The 26,984-nt window shown below is 38.4% G+C and overlaps 1 protein-coding gene across 3 annotated transcripts in view; it reads right to left on the bottom strand.

Moving 5' to 3' along the window:
• SCEL (sciellin) overlaps positions 1 to 26,984 on the bottom strand; it is a 326,999-nt gene that overhangs the window by 234,425 nt on the left and 65,590 nt on the right. The window contains exon 3 of one of the 3 annotated variants that reach the window (XM_060288049.2): positions 9,170 to 10,681. The exons of the other annotated variants lie outside the window; for them this stretch is intronic. The gene's annotated coding sequence lies outside the window, so the exon portion shown is untranslated. The remainder of the gene's footprint in view (positions 1 to 9,169; positions 10,682 to 26,984) is intronic. 3 annotated transcript variants of the gene reach the window in all.

The raw sequence follows: 26,984 nt of genomic DNA, 5'->3' as shown, positions 1-26,984 counted from the left end.
CTGAATACCTCAAAGTTACCTCCTTCAATATCATATGAAAAAAAAGAATTTCTCAGGGCTATGTTCACTAAAAATATAGCAATTGATGAAAAGCCAAGTACATCTTGTATTTAAATAGGATGGGGTGACAAATGTTACCAATTATTTTCTGACTAGCTGTGGAAGATCTGAGATGTCAGAAACTGCTACAATTACATAATTCATCTATTTCCTTCACTAGAACAGGAGTTGGCAAACATTTTGTGCAAAGTCTCAGACAGTAAATAGTTTAGACTTTGTGAGTCAAGAGGCCACAAAGGATATTATATATAAATTACATAAGTGAGAAAACAAACTTATAAAAATTTTTATTCAGAATTCAAAGTATGGGAATTCCCTGGCGGTCCAGCAGTTAGGACTGCGCTTCCACTGCCGAGGGCCCAAGGTTCGGTCCCTGGTCGAGGGATCTAAGGTGCTGTGAGCTGTGTGGAGTAACCAAAAAATATATATATATATATATATATGTATATATAATGTAATAATCATAATAGAGTATAATTTTTTGTAATACAGGTCTTCTAATGAGATGAATGGAATTATTTCGGTAATGACTGCTGAGTTGGGGGTCAAAATTAGTGTGCCTGTCATCAAATAAATCGCAAATGTTTGTCTATAGAAAACGTTCTTATCTCGCAGGCCATACAGAAACAGGCAGCAGGCCAGACTTGGCTCACAGGCTGTATTTTGCCAACCCCTGCACTGCAGTATGAAAAAGCTGAGTACCTTCCTTGAAGCTTCTCTGCAATTAGGTGAAAGCACAAGGTCATTTTGTTGCTGTTTTACATGCTCTTCTGTTGGCTTGGGGCAGAGCAGGGCAAATCCACAAACATTGGCTGGGTACTTCTATGTGATTACTGAGATATATGGGTAAGGCAACAAGAAAATTTGCCCTTCAGGCTTTTCTTTACTTTTTTTCACATTTTTCGACTTTCCTTAAGACCTCCTTCAGAAAGCTTCCCCACCTCTCTGGCATAGAGTCTTAGAATTGACTCTAACCCCTTAAAAACAATAATTTGGGCCTTAAGACTCAGGTGAATCATTCTCCAACTATAATATCTCTAACCAAGTTTAGGTATCTTTACTGTAAAAAAATTTTGTTTTCCAATCTCAATCATTTAAGTTGTGATTTAAATTGCTTTGAATTTAATTAAAATAGAGAACAGTTACTTCTAGGCAAGTATCCTCTCATTACCTGCAGGATAGCCCTAGATATCCATTTCCATCTCTTCCTCTAAGTGTGTGACAACGTCTCCTTGACTACAGGAAGTGTGTTGCTAAGAAGCACATTGCTGTACTGGATCTAAGACAAAAACCAACACTACAGGGCTTTCCTGGTGGCGCAGTGGTTGAGAGTCCGCCTGCCGATGCAGGGGACACGGGTTCGTGACCCGGTCCGGGAAGATCCCATATGCCACGGAGCGGCTGGGCCCGTGAGCCATGGCCGCTGAGCCTGTGTGTCCAGAGCCTGTGCTCCGCAATGGGAGAGGCCACAACAGTGAGAGGCCCGCGTACCAAAAAAAAAAAAAACCACAAAAAATACCCAACACCATCAATGAAATAGTTATCGCATATAGCTATTTCCTACCTGCAATTAGCCATGGGGTTTTTGTTAAAACCCAACAGACTCCATCTGGAAAACAATATGATTTGAGATGAATCAACATCCTTAGAAAACTTCCAGTAACTCCTACTAAAAATTGTACACTATCATTAACTCAATTCATGTGCTGCTAGCAAACACTCTTTAGACAACTCAATTTAGGTACTTTACAACGGAAACAGAACTATATTAGAAAAAACAGCATTTTAACTGTCATTACTAAGCATCCTCCCATTCTCCCACTTTATTTCTTTGCATTCATTTTGCCCCACTCTTACTATTATTTGGGATTTGAGAACTAAATTGTTTTCGAAATTTCTAGTACACAGTTTGTCTGAAATAATAGAGTACAGTGATGTATAAGGTACAGAAAAGTTTAAGGTACAAAATTAGCAAATATTTATGCAAATGAATAACCTAAAAGTGGAATTTCTTCATTTTTTTTTTCTATGCCCAGAAATTCAAAGGTGCTTATATCTAGTTTTCCTTCAGACTCTCTACATAGTGTTTTATCATGTATTATGACCTTCTAATGAGTGAGTTATCTTGTGTGTGCATCTTATCTCCCTTACCAGGGACCTTCCCTGTCCCGTGTCCACATTTTTCCATATGCAGCACTAGAATAATGATGGGTCAAATTAGGTTGATTAAATCACCAGCTCCAGTGAGTTCCTGAGCATTTTTGCTCTGCTGATAAGGCAATGAAAATATTGCTATGAACATTGTCTGCTTTCATAACAGGATTACATCTTGGCTGCAGCTGACTATACCTTAACTTTGGGGTGGGCCTTTTCTTTGGAACATATCAGTTAGGACTCCAAGGAACATAGCGTGCTTTACTCACCTAACATGTTAATATGTCATCCTCTTTTTGCTGGAACATGTTCTCTTATGAGAACAATAAGCTTTTCAAAATGTTTTGTTGTGGATTTTTTGTTTTTGTTTGTTGGCTTGTTTTTGCCTCAGCGAAGATGCATTCGTATGTGTAAGCCTAGGCACGATAGTTCCTAAGAGCACAACAGAATTTGTTTACTTCTAAAGGGCCGATTCATCATTGCTAGCTTCTGGCTTTGTTTGTTGCCTGGGAATGGAATTCAGGAACTGCACAATTATGAGTGTTTTCATGAAAGGACACATACATGTTCTATAATTTTATTTACCATTTCCATATTCATCAGGATTGCTCCATTTGCCTCTGTGTGCTCTGGGAGGGATGGCTCAGTCTTAAAAGTAATCATACATGGCAAGGAGATCTTTGCTAATCATTTGATTTTTAAGTGAATTTCATTTGCAGTATCTGGACTATCTCACTCTGCTCTGAATTTTCCCAGAGCAATTTATTTGCATCTCTTTTATGACCTTTAGTATGTGTTGTGGGCTGAATTATGTTCCCTCAAAATTCATGTTGATGCAGATAGCCAATAGGCACATGAAAAGATGCTCAATATCCCTAATTATTAGAGAAATGCAAATCAAAACTACAATGAGGTATCACCTCACACTGCTCAGAATAGCCATCATCAAAAAGTCTACAAACAATAAATTCTGGAGAGGGTGTGGAGAAAAGGGAACACTCCTACACTATTGGTGGGAATGTAAATTGGTGCAGCCACTACTGAGAACAGTATGGAGGTTCCTTAAAACACTAAAAATAGAGTTACCATTTGATCCAGCAATTTCACTCCTGGGCATATATTTGGAGAAAACTCTAATTTGAAAAGATACTTGCACCCCAATGTTCACAGCAGCATTATTTACAATAGCCAAGACATGGAAACAACCTAAATATCCATCAACAGATTAATGGATAAAGAAGATATGGTGTATGTATGTGTGTGTGTGTGTGTATATATATATATATATATATATATAAAATGGAATATTACTCAGCCATTAAAAAAGAATGAAATAATGCCATTTGCAGCAACATGGATGAACCTAGAGATTATCATATTAAGTCAAGTAAGTCAGACACAGAAAGACAAATATCATATGATATCACCTATATGTGAAATCTAAGAAAATGATACAAATGAACTTCTAAGAAAATGATACAAATGAATTTATTTACAAAACAAAAATAGACTCACGGATATAGAAAACAAACTTATGGTTACCAAAGGGGATAACAGTGTGTATGTGGGGTAAGTTAGGAGTTTGGGATTAACAAATGCACACTACTATATATAAAATAGATCATCGACAAGGACTTACTGTATAGCACAGGGAACTATACTCAATATCTTGCAATAACCTACAATGGAAAAGAATCTGGAAAATTATATATATATATATATATATATATACACATATAAAGCAGAATCACTTTGCTGTACACTTGAAAACTAATACAACATTGTAAATTATACGTCAATAAAAAAAATTCATATGTTGAAGTCCAAATCTCTAGCACCTCAAATTATGGCTGTATTTGGAGACAGCGTCTTTAAAGAGCTAATTAAGGTAAAATGTACTCATTAGGGTGGGCCTTAATTCAATATGACTGGAATCCCTATTAGAACAGATTAGGATGCAGGCATGCAGAGAAGGAAGGCCATGTGAAGACACAGGTAGAAGGCTGACATCTGTAAGCCAAGGAAAGAGGCCTCAGAAGAAACGAACTCTGTCAACACCGTGAGCTCAGACTTCTAGCCTTCAGAACTGTAAAAAAATAATTTCTTTGCTTAAGCTGCCCAGTCTATGGTATTTTGTTATGGCAGCCCTGGAAAACAAATATAGTATGCCACCTTGGGCAACAGTTATTTATGCATATATACTAGCTCCTAGATATTAACCTTATGAATTCTTTGGAATCAAAGTCCATGTCATAAATATTCATGTCCTCTACAATGCACTCCTTTGCAGACAGTACATATTTAATAAATATAAACTCAGTGAATACATTTATTAATTAATTATAAAATATGGAAATGGTATGAGATTTATTTACAAAAATATTTTGAAACAAGCTTATAAATACACGTTTAAAAAGACATTTATTTAAATACAGTACTAAGGAAAAGGATTTAATGGTACTATTATCTTTTGCAATGAATAATACCTATTATCATGTTATGATCTTGAGAGGGATTTAATATATGTGATTATTATATTAGTTTCCTATTGCTGTAACAAAATAGTGGCTTAAAACAACATGAATTTATTCTCTTACAGTTCAAGAAGCAGAAGTCTAAAATCAAGGTGTTGGCAGGACCAGTTCTTTATGGAGGCTTTAGGAGAGGGTCTGTTTTCTTCCCTTTGCCGTCTGCATTCTTAGGCTTCTGGCTCCTTCCTCAATGTGCAAAGGGCATCTCTCTGACCTCTGGTTCTGCCATCACATCTCCTTTTTCTGATTTTGGTCCTCCTACCTCCCTCTTATAAAAATTCTTGTGATTACATTGGGCCCACCCAGATAAGCCATTATAATCTCTCCAGCTCAAAATCTTTAATTTAATCATATCTGCTATGTTTCTTTTACCATGTAAGGTAACATATTCATAGGTCCTAGGAATTATGCATGTACATCTTTGGAGGACAAATAGTCAGCCTGCCACAAATTTGGGCAGGCTCTGGGGCTAGTAATGCTGTAATAGAGGTAAGTGAAGAGGCCAAGACAGCCTCAGGGACTGCACAGAAAAGGAAAGGGAGAAGGGAACTTACTATGAAGTGAGTACCAGGAAAGACAGCTGGGCAGGCTGAGGGCCAGTGTGTAAAAAGACATGTCAAGCTCAGGTGTGATCTAACCATATGGAAGTAAAGATTACTCTCAGTTTCCATCAGCCTCTCTATCACAGTAAATTAACTTTTAATTTATTTAGTGGGATGGAGACGTGGAAAGTATGTGTCTGCTAAATTTGAAAATTAATTCCATTCGGACCATGAATTCTGGCAATCATTCCAGGTCAATGTCCTAAAAAGCATTTAACTGTACAGAGATATCATTTTTAAAACACTATTTGATGTAGCTTTATCACTTTTAATAGAGCTGCTGAGAAATGACACCATTAAATTTCAGAGATCTTTATATAATAATTGTATCTTTGTAGGAAGCATAAAGTTTAATAATTAACTCAGAGACCATGATCGATTAGGTATTCTAGGTGGGATGTTATGCAAATACAAAACAAATACAAATAAGTAAAAACCAAAGCAATATTGGTTTTGGAAAAAAATGGTGAATTTGGGTTTTTTGTTGTTGCTTTGTTTTGTTTTGTTACAATTTCCCCGATACATTCTCTTCCTCATTAAGTCCCACCTTATAGCCATAGGAAGTGAACATACTTTATGAATCTCTTTGATCTTTTTACCAGTATTTATTTACCAACTATAGAGTTTTAAGTTTCTTATTAAATAAAATTAAATCATATACTTATGACCTAGAGAATGTTAAACCTACTAAAAAGTGGGCATCTGAATAACTTTGAAACGCTTAAAGTATAACATGTATACCAAACATCACCAGAACTTTTTAAAACAGTCTCTGTTATATATATATATACACACATATATACGAATAAATAGACAAAATTCAATATTCTATATCACTGGGTAGAGTAGCAAATAGGAGTTCTTTTCCCAGTTTTTTTAAAAGTCTTTATTAAATTTGTTAAAATATCGCTTCTGTTTTATTTTATGTTTTGGTTTTTTGGCCGTGAGGCATGTGGGATCTTAGCTCCCCGACCAGGGATCAAACCTGCACCCCCTGCATTGAAAGGTGAAGTCTTAACTACTGGACCGTCAGGGAAGTTCCTTTTTTCCCAGTTTTAAATCTTTAATAGATGAATAACCGTAAACAGCTCATATAACTGCTCTAAGCCTTAGTTTCCTCCTCTGAAAAATGAAGGGATTGAATTAGGGGATTGCTTCAATCACTCTGACTCTTGAGTTCTATGATTTTAAGTCTGTGTGTCCTCATTACCCACATAGTAAAATCCCACTGTGGTGAATTTCATATAAGCTTTACAATTTTTAGTCAAAATAAAATGTTAGATGAGAATTCAATACTAGAATTCACATATTGTTCCTATAGAACCTAGAGACTAAACAGCCAAAAGAGAGAGATTATTAAGGGAAAAGAAAGTCTTGGAGCCCTTTATTAAAAAGAAAGGAACATCGATTTCCTTCTGTCCCAATCTGTCTTCTTACAAGCTCCTGGATGCTGCCTGTGTAGTGGGTACTCTGGGAATTCAAGCATATTTTCCCAGTAAGAGTTGAAATATAAGCGAGGCAAGAAAGCAAAAATGGAAGAATGGTTGTTAGTTGACATTTTTGACAAAAGAATTCGAGAACTACATATGAGCGTGATATTAGTTTTACAATGCAAACAGCACACAAACAAGCTATTTTGACCATGTGTGACAAAGACCAAGAAAAGCATTTATAAAGAAGCATTCAGGGACTTCCCTGGTAGTACAGTGGTTGGGAACCCGCCTGCTAGTACAGGGGACGCGGGTTCGATCCCTGGTCCAGGAGGATCCCACATGCTGCGGAGCAACTAGGCCCATGCGCCACAGCTACTGAGCCCAAGTGCCGCAACTACTGAAGCCCATGTGCCTAGAGCCCGTGTTCTGCAACAAAAGAAGCCACCACAATGAGAAGCCCGTGCACCACAATGAAGAGTAGCCCCCGCTCGCCGCAACTAGAGAAAGCCTGTGTGCAGCAACGAAGACCCGATGCAGCCAAAAATTTAAAACTTAAAAAAAAAAAAACTTAAAAAAAAATAAGAAGCATTGAGAGTATAGAGCCCGCAGAAGACTGTGAGCCATTAGCAGAGGCAGAGAAATTTTGTTATGGCAAACTCTTTTTTGTAATTGTTTTCTTATAATTACATATTTAACTATAAACGCTCCCTTACCTGGCTGAGACATGCCTGGCTTGGCCACCTGCACTGGGTACCCCTAGCACCCACTGGCTGTGTGTTGAAAAGACCAAAGCATGTTTGCAGAGAAGAACAGATGGGTGCATATGCCCGTAGGCAGTTCTGTCTTCCCAGAAGAACCAGCTTGTTCTGGCAGAAGGGTTTAGAAAATGAGCTGAAGGAATCACTCTATTCAGACAAAGCAAAAACATCACCAATTTCCCCTTTCACATGCATAACTGGAAGCTATATCCTTTAGTCCTCTTAATTACAAAAAGCCAGTAAACATATCTACAGCATATCTACCGTTTTCTATAACCAACTGAGAATGACTTTCATTAGATTTCATAGTTAATGAACTGGGTGTCTGGGAATTAGGGTGAGGGAAGGCATCTTTATTTCACTCAAGAATGTCTAAAATAAAACAAATTTGGCCACGGATGCTACTAAAAGCCTATTAAAAACAACATATCCCCTGACCACTAACCAAAGTTTGACCCATGATGAAGACCATGGTTTTATAGACAAAACAAATGTAAAATTTAAGCTATTACCTAATTATTTTTACCAAAGGCATCATCTGAGCTGCTTAGACCACAAATATTTGCTTTTTTCCTCTCTAAATCAGGTATATAATGTGGAAAATCTAGGTAATTTCCATTATCACATGGTAGGAAGTCTACAGTTTTTCAGGAAAAACCACATTCTCTAGTGAGCTCCAAATAAGAAAATGTCATTCATTCATTTTTCTGACTTGTTACTCATCACCTCATCACTGACCTCAGGGACAAGTGTGGCACATTTACTAATGGATAGATATTCTTCCTGAGACCTGGTATGCCAATTACAAGGGAAGCTAGAGAACATAAAACCAAAAGAACATAGGCAATCAGTCCTGAACATAGTTGCTCAGAATCTGCTTAAGGCAAGCTGAGAGATACAGGCAGAAGTCCAAGTTGCCCAAACACTTTTGCAGCTTTGCAGTATCATAGAACTTTAGGTCTCAAAAGGTAGGCTGATATCCCAACACCCAAGTGTGAGGCACTCACGAGGGGCAAGATCCAACTCTCTCATGGCCTGGCTTGCCCCAGTGGTGAGGCTTACAGTGTCCATGAAGAGAGATAAATGGCATATCCTGCAGGCAATTGCATACCTATGAATATTAGATATTCATATATCTGTGGATATCATTCCCTTAGCTTTAAATATTAGATATTCACATTATTAATTTTGTTCTTCTGAATGCAGTTTTTGAAAATGATTGAGAAGCAGGGTCTTCAAGGTTAAACATTTTATAGTAGAAACCTGAGTATGGCTGGGTTATGTTTCTAACTAAGGGCAAGATCAATAGGCTTTCAAATCAACTGAAACTAGTGATGATCTTCTATGAGTGCTGAAGAGCTGACCTAGGACTCAAGGCCACCAGATATCTGCATGAAGGAACAATAAAGCCTAGGTCCCCAAACTTTTGGGCCCCAGGAACTGGTTTCGTGGAAGACAATTTTTCCAAGGACCAGTGGTGGGGGGATGGTTTTGGGATGATTCAAGAGCATTACATTTATTGTGCACTTTATTTCTGCTATAATAATAATACATAATAATATATAATAATACATTGTAATATACATTATATAATATATTATAATATATAATGAAATAATTATACAACTCACCATAATGCAGAATCAGTGGGAGCCCTGAGCTTGTTTTCCTGCAACTAGATGGTCCCATCTGGGGGTGATGGGAGACAGTGACACCCGAAGTGTGTTGCTTAGGTCCAGTCTACTCTGTAATCTTGTTCTCGTTGCTGTCACTGCAGAAAACCCTGCTTCACAAAGACAGGATGTTGGAAATGGAGGCAGGCTTTTCAATGCTTTTGTGGCAATCTCAGGATATTCCACCTGGACTTTAATCCAGAACACATGGAGATTTGAAGTTGTCTCACACATACTTTTAAGGCCACCGTCATTTGTGATCTCAAGCAGTTGATCCTCTTCTAGCATGGACAAAGTTGCTTCACCTGGCTTATTCAGAAATGGGTTGCGGATCCATTCCCTCCCAGTTCCGGGGTCTTTTGCGGTTGGGAAGTAATCCTCAAACTCCTTTGAAAGCTGAGACAGGTGATCATGCACCAGCTAGGAGAAAGAAGGCCCTGGCTCAGTCCCTTTCAAAATCTCTGCAAATGTTTGAAATGTCAAATATCCCAGTGTTCACTCGTCGTCCCCATAATTCCAGTTTGGCTTTGAATGCAGCTAGTTCATTGAGCCGGTTGAATAGGTCACACAAGTAAGCACGTTTTTTATTTTATTTTTTTTAATTTTAATTTTTTCGGCTGCATTAGGTCTTGGTTGCTGCACGCAGGCTTTCTCTAGTTGCGGCAAGCGGGGGCTACCCTTCATTGTGGTCTGCGGGCTTCTCATTGCTATGGCTTCTCTTGTTGCAGAGCACAGGCTCTAGGCACGAGGGCTTTAGTAGTTGTGGCTTGCGGGCTCAGTAGTTGTGGTTTGAGGGCTCTAGAGTGAAAGCTCAGTAGTTGTGGCATACGGGCTTAGTTGCTCTGTGATATGTGGGATCTTCCTGGACCAAGGATCGAACCTGTGTCGCCTGGATTGGCAGGCAGATTCTTAACCACCGCACCACCAGGGAAGTCCAAGTAAGCAAGTTTTGCAACCCATTCTGTGTCATTGAAATGTGCTGCCGGTGGTGACTTTTTCTAAAATAAATCTTTGGAGCAGCTCTCGTAACTCAAAAACTCTGGCCAGTGATCTGCCTTTAGAAAGCCATCTCACTTCTGTGTATAAGAGAACACATGTGTGATCTGTGTCCATCTCCTCACAGAGCTGCACAAACAGATGTGAGTTAAGGGCATGTACTTTAATGTGGTTGATAATTTTAATCACATCCTGCAAAACACTGTTAAGTTCAGGTGTCATTTTTCGGCTAGCCAGCATTTCTCTATGGATGACACAGTGCGTAGACTCACATTCAGAAGCGACCTCTTTGACCCGAGCAGTGAAATCAGAAAGCCGTCCAGTCATGGTAGCCACTCCATCTGTGCATATACCGGCACAAAATGACCAGTTCGGTTTTCCTGATATGGAATCATTCAAAGACTTGAATAGTTCTGTAGCTGTGGTGTTGGTTGGCGACAAAAGTGCACGTAACATAGCCTCATGCACATACTCCTGAAAATTATATCACACAAAAACAAGCATTGTTGCCTTGTTGTCAACATCGGTAGACTCGTCAACCTGGATTGCATACCACAGTGACACATTAATCCTCTCTAATAATTGTGCCTCAATATCCTCTGCTATTTCATCAACTTGTCTAGTTATGGTGCTATGTGAAAGAGGAACATGTGCCACCTTTTGAACTGCAGCCTCTCCTGAAAGTTCACAACCAATGTCCTTAGCAGCAGGCAGGATCAACTCTTCACCAATAGTAAAGTGCTTCTTAGCTTTAGCAATGTGGTTAGCCACTAAGAATGATGCTCTCAGTGCAGACACTCATCTTCGCTAGGGTTAGCTTGTGGGATTACCAAAACTGTGACTGAGACAAGTGTGCAGTGTGGGAAAGAGGTGCGGACGGGAGTGGTAAATAAAATAATGCGCGGGTCACATGTGGACTAAAATAAGTGTGGGATTCTGACTTAAAGCCTGCCACCAGATGCAGCTGTACAATTGAAATACATCAACTTACTGGCCACTGTAAAGCCTGCCACCAGACGCAGCTTAATTGTCACTTGCCACTCACTGATAGGGTTTTGATGTGAGTCTGCAAGCAATTGATTTATTATGGTCTCTGTGCAGTCAAACCTCTCTGCTAATGATAATCTGTATTTGCAGCCACTCCCCAGCGCTAGCATCACCGCCTCAGCTCCACCTCAGATCATCAGGCATTAGATTCTCATAAGAAGCGCACAGCCTAGATCCCTTGCACGCCAGTTCACAGTACAGTTTGAGCTCTTAGGAGAATCTAATGCCACCACTGATCTGACAAGAGGCAGAGCTCAGGCGGTACTGCGAGCGATGGGGAGCGGCTGTAAATTCAGATGAAGCTTCACTCACTCACCCACTACTCACCTCTTGCTGTGTGTCCCAGTTCCTAACAGGCCAAAGACAGGTACCGGTCCATGGCCCGGGGGCTGGGGACCCCTGCAATAAAGCACTGTCATATTGGAGGTCACCCACCTTCAAGCTACCAGTTAAGCTTCACCCTCGATGTAGCATATTATTCAAACAGAAAAAGAGAGAGTTTTAATAATATTTCATCCTTGCTTTTTATTTTTCTTTAAAATGGATTGCAATTTCCCTGTTATTTCATTTTGCGTGTGTGTGTATGCATGTGTGTGTACCGGAAAAACTGAGTCCAGAAAGGTAACAGAGAGACTGAATTAGAAATAATTTCTTCATTCCAAAACTGCTCTCCAAGATGCCTAAGCAACTAGATACTTCCGTTAAAACCAGTGATTGAGATCAGGGAGGACAAACAACTGATTTAATTTTCATCTAGTTATATGCTTCTGCCTAAAAAAGCTACCAGTAAATAGTCTCAACTATCTCATATGCAAAATGGTACGTCTCAAGGTGCAATTTCAAAATTCCTTCTAAAGATAAGCCATTGAGCAACAAAATCAACAAATTATCTGCTGCTAAAAGACGGGCAAAAATTACATTTTCTTCCATGTGACATCAGACAGAAATCACTCAAATTCAAAATAAGACATTAGCTCTGTGCAGTAACCAGATTAGATGTTTGTCTATTGCATTAGAGAAGCAAAGCAGCAGGACTGCTGTTGCATCTTCGTAGGTCAGTATGCAGCTCCTTGGAGATGTTGATCTGGAAATATAATAATTTAAAATCAGAAAGATTATCCAACCTTTTACTGGAGAAGAAAAAAGGACAATGCTTTTTCTCTACAATACTGGTTCAGTTCTTAGATATATTTTAAATTTTATTTAAAATTTTCTGTAAAATTTTTATATGTAGCACTCCATATAATATATCCATAAAATAAATAAAGATTCAAGGTAATAGTGTACTAACGAGCTTTAAAGAAACCAAAGGTATCTTCTATTCAAATACATGAAAGCTTTTGTTAACATTGTACTTGTTTTCATAGAAATGCTAGAAAAGCTTTTCTACCAAATTCCCCTTTTCAACATACAATTTGCCTCTACTCTTGTAACATGAGCTTTCCCCGTTATGCTGCAAGAACCAAAGGTCCAATTGGTGAAAAGATTTCACAATATTTAAGCAGATGTTTAAACATCTGCTTCTGAGTAAACAAACAACAAGTGAGCAGGCCTTTCAGAGAGGTTCCCCACATGAAATTAGTTTCCATCATGTGACATTGCTTACTCTGTGCTGAGCAGTCACTTATGCATATTGGAAGGTATGGCCAGAGGCCTGAAATAACTCAAAGGTGAGACATGCTTTGGCCACAGACAATGTTCACGATGACTATGTAGGGCAACTGACAATGCTGGGGTCAGAGCAGACTGCAGGTGGGTTAAGTCTCATGTTTATGAGCATGACTTAGTAAAAAGGAACCAGAAGATTTTACTACAGGCTGAGCAGACTACACACAATGAACGTCAGGATCAAGCAGAGTGAAGGAAGGAAAGCTGGCTTCCCTGGAGACAGCCTGAGAGCTGCTTGCCAGTCCCTGAAGGGGAGGCTGATGTAATGATGTATAACCTTCAGGTCACTGAGCTGCAGAGAACAGCCCAAGGGGCCCTTGGCAAAGATGGTGCTGCTTTCATCTGGTCTCATGTGGAAACATGTAAGTGGGAAATCAGAACTGAAATGGTTGGCTACTTAGGAACAAGACAACCTGGGTATTTTACCTGCTGTAAGTGTGCTCTGGGTGTGCCCATGCCCATGTTCTGGTCCTTGAAGGTCTCAGTGTGGCGCCAGTGTGGTGGTTAATGGGACCTTTCATGGCTCCAGGAAAGAGCTCCAGACTGGGAGTTCGAGATATATAATAACTCACCTGTGAGCCAGACCCCACCTCTCCACTCAAGTTCCATCTCCCAGAGTCTCACCTCAGCCCTTCATTCTCAAGCCCTTTGTCTCGGCACTGGGCCAGTTGCTCATGTCCTTCCCAAGGTCATTCAAGGTCTCCTAAATTATCTTCCTGTCTCTGGTCTCTCATCTTTTCATTCCATCCTTCAAGAATTATCTTTTCAAGGTTACATTTGGTTTTTGAATACAAAAGTAAGACATGTAATACATGTCTGTTAATAGAAGAGATGTTAAATATAAAAAAAGAAAATCACTCATAATCCCACTGTTATCTTTTAATGTATGTGAAATAAGTGAAACTCCTTCCTTCTCTCCTTTCTCTTTAGCATGCAGCTCTGTAGTCACCATCAAGAGATCATTTTATATTCTTCCAGATTTTATTCTATGCTTATATGAATATATATTTTTGTTGATTTTTTTCCCCAAAGGAAAATAGAATCAGGTTATGAATATGGTTTTGCAATGTGCTTTTTGTTTTACTTATAGTGAATATATTTGCAAGTCCACACATATGAATCTACAACTTTCTTTTTAATTGCTATATGAATTTCCTTTAATGAATATTCTATATTGATTTAAACATTTTCCTATTAATTGAGAATTCTGCTTGTTTTTGGCTAATAAACAACACTGCAATGAATGAGCATCCATGGACATTTATTTTGTGTATAATTAAGCTAGTACTTCTGTAGGATAGACCCCTAGAAGTAGAATTTCTAGTGAAATGTCTAGGTCAAATGTCATGCATATTTTACTTTTGATAGCTAATGTTAATTTGCCTTACAAAAAGCTACATCTGATGGAGGAGCTTCAAGATGGCAGAAGAGTAACACGTGGAGATCACCTTCCTCCCCGCAAATACATCAGAAATACATCTACATGTGGAACAACTCCTACAGAACACCTACTGAATGCTGGCAGAAGACCTCAGACCTCCCAAAAGGCAAGAAACTCCCTCACGTACCTGGGTAGGGCAAAAGAAAAAACAGAGACAAAAGAATAGGGACGGGACCTACACATCTGGGAGGGAGCTGTGAAGGAGGAAAGGTTTCTACACACTAGGAAGCCCCTTCGCGGGCGGAGACTGCGGGTGGCGGAGCGGGGGAGCTTCGGAGCCACGGAGGAGAGCGCAGCAACAGGGGTGTGGAGGGCAAAGTGGAGAGATTCCCGCACAGAGGATCGGTGCCGACCGGCACTCACTAGCCCGAGAGGCTTGTCTGCTCACCCGCAGGGGCGGATGGGGCTGGGAGCTGAGGCCCAGGCTTCGGAGGTCGGATTCCAGGGAAAGGACTGGGGTTGGCAGCGTGAACACAGCCTGAAGGGGGCTTGTGCGCCACGGCTAGCTGGGAGGGAGTCTGGGGAAAAGTCTGGAGCTGCCGAAGAGTTGAGAGATTTTTTCTTGCCTCTTTGTTTCCTGGTGCGCGAGGAGAGGGGATTAAGAGCGCCGCTTAAAGGAGCTCCAGAGACGGGCGCGAGCCGCGGCTAAAAGCGCGGACCCCGGAGACGGGCATGAGACGCTAAGGCTGCTGTTGTCACCACCAAGAATTCTGTGTGCGAGCACAGGTCACTATCCACACCTGCCCTCCCGGGAGCCTGTGCAGCCCGCCACTGCCAGAGTCCCGGGATCCAGGGACAACTTCCCGGGGAAAACGCACGGCGCGCCTCAGGCTGGTGCAACGTCAGGCTGGCCTCTGCCGCCGCAGGCTCGCCCCGCATCCTTACCCCTCCCGCTCCCCGGCCTGAGTGAGCCAGAGCCCCCGAATCAGCTGCTCCTCTAACCTCGTCCTGTCTGAGCGAAGAACAGAGGCCCTCAGGCGACCTACACGCAGTGACGAGTCCAAATCCAAAGCTGAACCCCGGGAGCTGAGCGAACAAAGAAGAGAAAGGGAAATCTCTCCCAGCAGCCTCAGGAGCAGCGGATTAAATCTCCACAATCAACTTGATGTACCCTGCCTCTGTGGAATACATGAATAGACAACGAATCATCCCAAAACTGAGAAGGTGTACTTTGGGAACAATGATATATATATATTTTTAACCTTTTTGTCTTTTTGTGAGTGTGCATGCTTCTGTGTGTGATTTTGTCTGTATAGCTTTGCTTTTACCATTTGTCCTAGGGTTCTGTCTGTCCATTGTTTTTTTTTTTTATTACTTAAAAATTTTTTTCTTAATAATTTTTTTAAAAAATTTTATTTTACTTTATTTTATTTTATTTTATCTTCTTTCTTTCTTTCTTTTTTCTCCCTTTTATTCTGAGCCGTGTGGAGGACATTCTCTTGGTGCTCCAGCCAGGTGTCAGGGCTGTGCCACTGAGGTGGGAGAGCCAAGTTCAGGACACTGGTCAACAAGAGACCTCCATTATCCACGTATTATCAAATGGCAAAAATCTCCCAGACACCTCCCTCTCAATGCCACGACCCACCTCCACTCAATGACCAGCAAGCTACAGTGCAGGACACCCTATGCCAAACAACTAGCAAGACAGGAACACAACCCCACCCAGTAGCACAGAGCTGCCTAAAATCATAATAAGGCCACAGACACCCCAAAACACACCACCAGACGTGGAACTGCCTACCAGAAAGACAAGATCCAGCCTCATCCACCAGAACACAGGCACTAGTCCCCTCCACCAGGAAGCCTACACAACCCACTGAACCAACCTTAGCCACTGGGGACAGACACCAAAAACAAAGGGAACTACAAACCTGCAGCCTGGGAAAAGGAGACCCCAAACACAGTAAGGTAAGCAAAATGAGAAGACAGAGAAACACACAGCAGATGAAAGAGCAAGGTAAAAACCCACCAGACCTAACAAATGAAGAGGAAATAGGCAGTCTACCTGAAAAAGAATTCAGAATAATGATAGTAAAGATGATCCAAAATCTTGGAAATAGAGTGGAGAAAATACAAGGAACATTTAACAAGGACCTACAAGAACTAAAGAGCAAACGAACACTGATGAACAACACAATAAATGAAACTAAAAATTCTCTAGAAGGAATCAATAGCAGAATAACTGAGGCAGAAGAATGGATAAGTGACCTGGAAGATAAAATAGTGGACATATCTACTGCAGAGCAGAATAAAGAGAAAAGAATGAAAAGAATTGAGGACAGTCTCAGAGACCTCTGGGACAACATTAAACCCACCAACATTCGAATTATAGAGGTCCCAGAAGAAAAAGAGAAAAAGAAAGGGACTGAGAAAATATTTGAAGAGATTATAGTTGAAACCTTCCCTAATATAGGAAAGGAAATAGTTAATCAAGCCCAGGAAGCACAGGGAGACCCATACAGGAAAAATCCAAGGAGAAACACGACAAGACACATATTAATCAAACTATCAAAAATTAAATACAAAGAACAAATAAAAGCAGCAAGGGAAAAACAACAAATAACACACAAGGGAATCCCCATAAGGTTAACAGCTGATCTTTCAGCAGAAACTATGCAAGCCAGAAGGGAGTGGCAGGATCTATTTAAAGTGATAAAGGAGAAAAATCTACAACCAAGATTACTCTACCAGCAAGGATCTCATTGAGATTCGATGGAGAAATTAAAACATTTACAGACAAGCAAAAGCTGAGAGAGTTCAGCACCACCAAACCAGCTTTACAACAAATGCTAAAGGAACTTTTCTAGGCAAGAAACATAAGAGAAGGAAAAGACCTACAATAATAAACTCAAAACAATTAAGAAAATGGTAATAGGTACATACATATCGATAATTATCTTAAATGTAAATGGATTAAATGCTCCAACCAAAAGACATAGATCGGCTGAATGGATACAAAAAAAACACCCGTATATATGCTGTCTACAAGAGACCCACTTCAGACCTAGGGACACATACAGACTGAAACTGAGGGAATGGAAAAAGATATTACATGCAAATGGAAATCAAAAGAAAGCTGGAGTAGCAATTCTCATATCAGACAAAATAGACTTTAAAACAAAGACTATTACAAGAGACAAAGAAGGCCACTACATAATGATCAAGGGATCAGTCCAAGAAGATATAACAATTGTAAATTTTTATGCACCCAACATATAAGCACCTGAATACAAAAGGTAAATACTAAAAGCCATAAAAGGGGAAATCAACAGTAACACAATCATAGTAGGGGACTTTAACACACCCCTTTCACCAATGGACAGATCATCCAAAATGAAAATAAATAAGGAAACACAAGCTTTAAATGATACTTTAAACAAGAGAGACTTAACTGATATTTATAGGACATTCCATCCAAAAACAACAGAATACACATTCTTCTGAAGTGCTCATGGAACATTATCCAGGATAGATCATATCTTGGGTCACAAATCAAGCCTTGGTAAATTTAAGAAAATTGAAAACATATCAAGTATCTTTTGTGACCACAACACTATGAGCCTAGATATCAATTACAGTAAAAAATCTGTAAGAAATACAAACACATGGAGGCTAAACAACACACTATTTAATAACCAAGAGATCGCTGAAGAAATCAAAGAGGAAATCAAAAAATACCTAGAAACAAATGACAATGAACACACAATGACCCAAAACCTATGGGATGCAGCAAAAGCAGTTCTAAGGGGGAAGTTTATAGCAATACAATCCTACCTTGAGAAACAAGAAACATCTCAAATAAACAACCTAACCTTACACCTAAAGCAATTAGAGAAAGAAGAACAAAAATACCCCAAACTTAGCAGAAGGAAATAAATCATAAAGATCAGGTCAGAAATAAATGAAAAAGAAATGACAGAAATGATAGCAAAGATCAATAAAACTAAAAGCTTGTTATTTGAGAAGATAAACAAAATTGATAGACCATTATCCAGACTTATCAAGAAAAAAAGGGAAAAGACTCAAATCAATAGAATTAGAAATGAAAACGGAGAAGTAATAACTGACACTGCAGAAATACAAAGGATCATGAGAGATTACTACAACAACTGTATGCCAATAAAATGGACAACCTGGAATAAATGGACAAATTCTTTGAAATGCACAAACTTCCAAGACTGAACCAGGAAGAAATAGAAAATATGAACAGCCCAAACACAAGCACTGAAATTGACACTGTGATTAAAAATCTTCCAAAAACAAAAGCCCAGGACCAGATGGCTTCACAGGCGAATTCTATCAAACATTTAGAGAAGAGCTAACACCTATCCTTCTCAAACTCTTCCAAAATATAGCAGAGGGAGGAACACTCCCACTCATTCTATGAGGCCACCATCACCCTGATACCAAAACCAGACAAAGAAGTCACAAAGAAAGAAAACTACAGGCCAATTATCACTGATGAACATAGATGCAAAAATCCTCAACAAAGTACTAGCAAACAGAATCCAATAGCACATTAAAAGGATCATACACTATGATCAAGCAGGGTTTACCCCAGGAATGCAAGGATTCTTTAATGTATGCAAATCAATCAATGTGATATACCATATTAACAAATTGAAGGAGAAAAACCAGATGATCATCTGAATAGATGCAGAGAAAGCTTTCGACAAAATTCAACACCCATTTATGATAAAAACCCTGCAGAAAGTAGGCATAGAGGGAACTCTCCTCAACATAATAAAGGCCATATATGACAAACCCACAGCCAACATCATCCTCAATGGTGAAAAACTGAAACCATTTCCACTAAGATCAGGAACAAGACAAGGTTGCCCACTCTAACCACTATTATTCAACATAGTTTTGGAAGTTTTGCCATAGCAATCAGAGAAGAAAAAGAAATAAAAGGAATACAAATTGGAAAAGAAGAAGTAAAGCTGTCACTGTTGCAGATGACATGGTACTATATGTAGAGAATCCTAAAGATGCTACCAGAAAACTACTAGAGCTAATCAATGAATTTGGTAAAGTAACAGGATACAAAATTAATGCACACAAATCTCTTGCATTCCTATACACTAATGATGAAAAATCTGAAAGTGAAATTAAGAAAACACTCCCATTTACCATTGCAACAAAAGGAATAAAGTACCTAGGAATAACCTACCTAAGGAGACAATGATGTATGCAGAAAATTATTAGACACTGATGAAAGAAATCAAAGATGATATAAATAGATGGAGAGATATACCATGTTCTTGGATTGGAAGAATCAACATTGTGAAAATGACTCTATTACCCAAAGCAATGTACAGATTCAATGCAATCCCTATCAAACTACCACTGGCATTTTTCACAGAACTAGAACAAAAAATTTCACAATTTGTATGGAAACTCAAAAGACCCCAAATAGCCAAAGCAATCTTGAGAAAGAAAAATGGAGCTGGACTAATCAGGTCTCTGACTTCAAACAATATTGCAAAGCTACAGTAATGAAGACAGTATGGTACTGGCACAAAAACAGAAATATAGATCAATGGAACAGGATAGAAAGCCCAGAGATAAACCCACGCACATATGGTCACTTTATCTTTGATAAAGGAGGAAAGAATATACAGTGGAGAAAAGACAGCCTCTTCAATAAGTGGTGCTGGGAAAACTGGACAGCTACATGTAAAAGAATGAAATTAGAACTCTCCCTAACATCATACACAAAAATAAACTCAAAATGGATTAAAGACCTAAATGTAAGCCCAGACACCATCAACCTCTTAGAGGAAAACATAGGCAGAATACTCTATGCCATAAATCACATCAAGATCCTTGTTGACCCACCTCCTAGAGTAATGGAAATAAAAACAAAAAAAAAGCAAATGTGACCTAATGAAACTTCAAAGCTTTTGCACAGCAAAGGAAACCATAAACAAGACAAAAAGACAACCCTCAGAATGGGAGAAAATATTTGCAAATGAAGCAACTGACAAAGGATTAATCTCCAAAATTCACAAGCAGCTCATACAGCTCAATATCAAAAAAACAACCCAGTCCAAAAATGGGCAGAAGACCTAAATAGACATTTCTCCAAAGAAGATATACAGTTTGCCAACAAACACATGAAAGATTTCTCAACATCATTAATCATTAGAGAAATGCAAATCAAAACTACAATGAGGTATCATCTCACACCAGTCACAATGGCCATCATCAAAAAATCTAGAAACAATAAATCCTGGAGAGGGTGTGGAGAAAAGGGAACCCTCTTGCACTGTTGCTGGGAATGTAAATTGATACAGCCACTATGGAGAACAGTATGGAGGTTCCTTAAAAAACTTAAAATAAAACTACCATATGATGTAGCAATTCCACTACTGGGCATATACCCTTAGAAAACCATAATTCAAAAAGAGTCATGTACCAAAATGTCCATTGCAGCTCTATTTATAATATCCAGTACATGGAAGCCACCTAAGAGTCCATCAACAGATGAATGGATAAAGAAGATGTGGTACATATATACAATGGAATATTACTCAGCCATTAAAAGGAAGGAAACTGAGTTATTTGTAGTGAGGTGGATGGACGTAGAGACTGTCATTCAGAGTGAAGTAAGTCAGAAAGAGAAAAACAAATACCATATGCTACCACATACATATGGAATCTAAAAAAAAAAATGGTCATGAAGAAACTAGGGGCAAAACAGGAATAAAGATGCAGACCTAGTAGAGTATGGACTTGAGGATATGGGGAGGGGGAAGGGTAAGCTGGGACAAAGTGAGCGAATGGCATGGACATACATACACTACCAAATGTAAAATAGATAGCTAGTGGGAAGCAGCTGCATAGCACAAGGAGATCAGCTTGGTGCTTTGTGACCACCTAGAGGGGTGGGATAGGGAGGGTGGGAGGGAGGGAGATGCAAGAGGGAAGAGATATGGGGACATATGTATATGTATAACTGATTTACTTTGTTATAAAGCAGAAACTAACACACCATTGTAAAGCAATTATACTCCAATAAAGATTTTTTTTTTAAAAAAGCTATACCTATATTCACTCCCATCAATACAATTATGAGAGGTCCATTTTCCCTCACTAAAGGCACATGTTATCAATCTGTTGAAATGTTGCCAATCAAGTGGGTGAATAAGATATCTTGTTATTGTTTAATTTTCATTTATTTAATAATTATTGAAATGGGTCATTTTTTCATAAGTTTTTGGACATTTCTACCCCGTCTTTCATAAAAGGAACTCTGAGTTCTTTGTCAATTTTCTATTTGGCTGATTGTCTTTTTCATATTTATTAGTAGAATGTTAGAAGATAATCTGGATATTAATCTTTTATCTTTACAAACATTGCATATATTTTTCACCCAACCTCTCACTTATCTTTTACATTTACTTTTATCTTTTCAAATAAATTTATTATGTTGATTTCTTTACGGTTTCTAGGTTTACAACATGCTGAGATAGCCCTTCCTCATCCCACAATTATAAACCTATATTTCATTCCTTTTCTTCTAGCATTCTTCTAGTTTGAGGTATTTTTTAGTGTCTATACCTTTAATTATTTGGAATGTATTTTTGTGAAAGGTGTGGTATAGAGATCTAACTAGATTACCAAATATCTTAACATCATTTGGAATAATTATTTTGCCCATTATTTCTGAAATTCCACAATTATTATTATACTAACTTTCCATATGTTTTCGTGGTTAATATAAACAAAGTGTGTGTGTGTGTGTGTGTGTGTGTGTGTGTAGTTGTTACATATATACACGTTTTAATATAATGTCTATGGGCTATAGGATATAAGAAATGAACTTACAATTCACAATAAATGAAATTATGCTTAAGAAATTCTGATGTACTTATAAAAATGATGCTATTCAAAAGCACACACACAATGCTTTTTAATTAGTTCTTTTAAAATATTGCAAAATATGTAGCTTAAATTAATGTGTAAATAGTACTGCAAAGAGTATTCCTTTTTTAAACATTATCTCACAGTCTAGTTGGGGAAAAAAAGCTTTAAAAAAGAGCAGACAATTTTCTTTAAGCTGAGAGTAAATTATTGCTACCACATTTTACAGTTCATGTCATGACATAGCTTCAATTAGGAAACCATTTATTCTGTCCAGTGAGACAGAATAAATGGTTCACAGTGGCAGTCCATTTTGCCATTGCCAGGTCTCTAGTCCAAAAGAAATAGAATTTTTTCACTGAGGGGTAATTCCCAAGGGACCAAGTCTCTGGAATCTTACCTTAAAGTCTACATTTTAAAAAAACTTTGTTTTGACCCAGGATAAACAATTTAGTATAGAAAAGTATAGAAAAGAAACTTTAAAAAAGTTATTTAACAACCTAGACAGACATGGCATGAAGGGTATCAATGAGGGGTTGCTAAAGGCATAAGGTACTAATAAACCTTACCACTTCTTCAGCTCCACTGAATGTTCACTGTTGCTGAAGCCACAGATATTCTAAAAGAGCTGGGGGTTGTGGGGAAGCATGGGGACAGGGTGGCAAAAAGACACCACAAGAGCATGTCTCCAACCCAAGAGGCAGGTCTTCCCAACTCCGCCATCCCTGCACCGTTGTTTTGCAGTGTAAACATCTTCTCAAGGAGAATGAATGGAAATGTATACAAACCACTGAATTATTAATGTTCTTCACACTGTGAAGCTAAGTGATGAAATGTTCCCTAAATTAGGTTGACATGAAAATGTGGATTTTGCCATCAGCTAGGCTGTCTTTGTAGCTACGAAGAACGTTCAGGCAAAGGTCATGCATAGTGAAATACAGTTTAAGAAAAGGTCTTCTGCTACCTTGTTCTTAAAGAATGTAACATCATTTTAAATCAGTGAATCCTCCCTACCTCTGCCCCAATAAAAAGACATAGATTAAGTGCTCCCAACGGAGTATGGCATCTGTCTGCACACCTGAGTGTCTGTTCCTTCAAATTGATAGAGATAATTAAGCCAGGAATAATTTGCATCTTGAATATATAATTATTCTTTATCTTAGCCAAGGATAAAAAACTAAGATCATGTCATTATTATTAAAACTGCTTTCTTGTCCTTTAAAGGCTGTATTGGCTACCCTGTTCTGTGCCCATGTCTACGTGCCATTGTCTTAATCCTTCCACACTAGGGCCAGGACTATGCTTTACTCATTTTTATATCCCTTATAGCATATTGACTTGCACATAGTAGGTGTTCAGTAGACTTAGTGGGTGAACTACATGAAGCATCAAATATTCTCTAGAATAGTATGATCTAGGTGGGCACCTGGTCCAATCTGATTTATATAAAAAGTTAGTACTCATTTGAAAATATAATAGTCACTCTAAGGTTTAAAGATATAGTTATCAGGTATTTAAAAACCACTATAAAGAAAGACATACAGTTTGCAGGTATAAATGGTGAATTAGTTAGGTCTCAGATGCTTTCAGATTAATAACTGCTCTTGTGTTACAAACCAAAAGAAGGAAATGCACATCTAACTCCTTAAACATATACTTGCCTGTTCGTCTACACATTAAGAATTTAATAAACGGTTACTACACTAGATGTGTTCTTATGTATATTTCCTTATACACCCCTCAGAATTAAGAAGGAAGTAACATTTCAAACACCTCAAAGAAAGGTAACAAACTCCAGGTCAATTAATCTGATATGGATACTCAGGTGGCCCTCCTTAGAGCCACAGCCATATCAGCTTTGTGGTTCTGACTCAGTCTTATGCCCTTCTCAGGGTTCTAGCAAGAATTCCCAGGAAAGGGGTTGACAAGGCTTAGGAAGAATATAGGGTCACAGACAAGAGGCTGAAGTTAGAAGCGTAACAGCCATTCTGAAGGTGATACTGGAGTACGGAAAAGGAAGTCATGGTAAGAAGTTTTTCTTAAGACTGTGTTGAACACAGTGGAGGGAGAGGAGGACAGAGGCTGAGGGGGTGGTTCACAGGAATGTGCTACTCAATTTATATTCACTCCAGATCCCATCATCAGGTATGTATGATTCCAGTGATATATTGTTGCCTTGGACAGGATGAGTTCAAAATCTGGGCAGGAGAGGAGCCTGGCGTACGGAAGGTCCTCTATATCTGTAGCTGAACGGGACTGGGATAGGCAGAAACGGACCAAAGCATTAGCTTCATTAATGGACCGTGTTCTCTCTCCACTACCCCACTCATACCCAGTGACCATCTCCTCAGGATAATTTAGTGTTGTGTGAACAAGTTCAAACACAGTTATGCTGCTTTTAAAATATTTGTTTTGAATAATTATTGTCAACAACACCACAATCATCTTTTGAAAATGGTAGAAGTTGATGAGGATTAACAAGGAGAATAGGTGGAAATAGGAAAATGTTTAAAAATACCTGTAAAACTGGCTTTATGTTTTTTAATTACTACCATAATACAATGTGCATCAACTTTATAAACAAGTGTATGAAATGGATGTCAGTATAACACTTCCCTTGGGCCTATTCTAGGAAATTAATTTTCTGTAAGCTAATTTATTAGCTTACAGTGAAACTCCCAATAACGATTCCACATCAGAAGGCCAGGACAACATAATAAAGTCATAGTTAAATTAAGACGGTCTTTGGGCTCTCATTCATTACAGAGAATTCTAAGGCTTTGGGTTCATAGGCAAGACATGGCTGAGAAGCAGATGCAGGACAACACATTATTCTCCTTATCAGACACCAGCTAGCTAGTCAGCCCCAAAGTAGTCTAAATAGTAAATGAACTTGAAGCTTAAAAAAAAAAAAAAAAAAAAAGGTACATCCAAAGCATTTTATGAAAGCATATTAGAAAAGCTTTCAGTGAAATCTTATCCGTACTTAACCAATCTTATCTGCCACCACTCTCCACCATGAGCCCACAAAACAGATTCATGACTCCCGAACATGCCTTGTGCTCTCCTACCTATACACCTTTTGCAGCGATTCCCCCAATCAAACAAAGCCCTCTATCATACCCCCATTTACCCAAGCTTTCTTCATCCAATAAGACTAATTCAAATCCCACACCTCTCATGAGGTCTTTTTCATTTATCCCACATTGAATTGATTTCCCACTACTCTGAACTCTCAGGTCATTCAGTGGAACCTTCATATATATTTCCCTGCATTATTAATTTTATTTTCCTGTTCCTATAATTAACTGGATTGCTAGCTCTTTGAGAAGGCAGTGATTGTATCTTATCACCTGTGGATCCCTATTCTACCTTAAAATGCTCAATAAAGATTACAGAACTGAACTTGAAGTCAGAGGCCTTGTCTTACAGTATACATCTCTGTATCTCTCCAGCCCTAACAGCCCCAGCATATGCCTGTTATAAACCTAAACAACTCAAAATGGTACTTGGTACCGGCTCTGATTGGTTAAAAAACAAATACATTTTAAATTTTCTCTCTCTTTCTCTTCCTCTCTTTCTTTCTTTTCTTTTTTTTTTTTTGCCAGTATATTTTATCTTTTCTAAAGCAACATCATATTGCTAGAATTTGAAATTTCTCTGCTAAATGGAATTAGACCAAAACTATAAAACTACAGAGGAAAAAGTAAAAATCACATTGTAGTGATATTGTTTCCTTATTTCCCAAATCATACATAATCATTAAAGAAAAATTAGAAAATAGAGAAACACAAAAAGAAAAATACATATTTTTCAAACCATTTATAATTTTCTGGTGCCTAATCTTTCCTTGGTAAAATTACTTTATGCTGCCTATCTGCCTAGGTCATTCTAAATGAAATTACCCTATCCACACCCTCTACCTTATGAAACTTACCATACCAGCGCATCACCCCAGCTTCAGGTAGATATCTCCCCAAAGGAACAGATTGTCCAGCAATAAATATAGACCAACAAAATAAGCTAAGCAACAGGCTCTATCTTGAGAATTTAAATTGTGTACATGAGATACTAAATGTCTTCTACAGTTTTTAACTTGCTATCCCCAGATCACAATTAATCATCAAAAATATACCCACTGAAATGGTGGTTATGAAATGGACACAAAATAAATCCACAGAAACGGTGATTTCTATACACTCACAAATTAAACAAAAGCTTGCTAAGCTATACCCAGACTCATATTATGCAATTATGGTATACAATTGCAGCATTTTTATTACTTGTGGAAAGAGAGCAATTTATTTTCTCCTTGGTAAGGTAAGTGATAGTAGTACAACAAACCAAGTGATGTGAATAACTCTGATTTTTTCATTTGTTTTAGATTTATCAAATGAAGTGGTCAGAATATTTTTCTCTCTTGAAAAACTCGCTGAAGCTGTACTTAACCCAAAGTCTTTATTAGTTGGCTATGGTCTTTTCCTCTTTCTTGAAAGAGAAGATATTTCACTGAGATAAAATGATCACCTATGAAAACTTTGATATTTTTTGTTAGTTGAGCTTAAACCACCTGAAAAAAAGTTCGTCAGTGCATTTATATAGCTCCATGCACCATTTTTAATGATATTGACAGTGACTTTTCCTGAAACTGAGTTACAGTTACTGTTTGATGAACATACTATTTGATTACTTTCATTTGAAATGTTCTTGCATATCTTAGTAATGTGTGACCCACAGTTTCATTCTGGATTA

Source organism: Globicephala melas, chromosome 18 (genome assembly GCF_963455315.2).
Source record: "Globicephala melas chromosome 18, mGloMel1.2, whole genome shotgun sequence".
NCBI classification, from domain to species: Eukaryota; Metazoa; Chordata; class Mammalia; order Artiodactyla; family Delphinidae; genus Globicephala; species Globicephala melas.
Note: the sequence above shows the minus strand (reverse complement) of the source record. Positions and strands in the feature narration are given on the sequence as shown.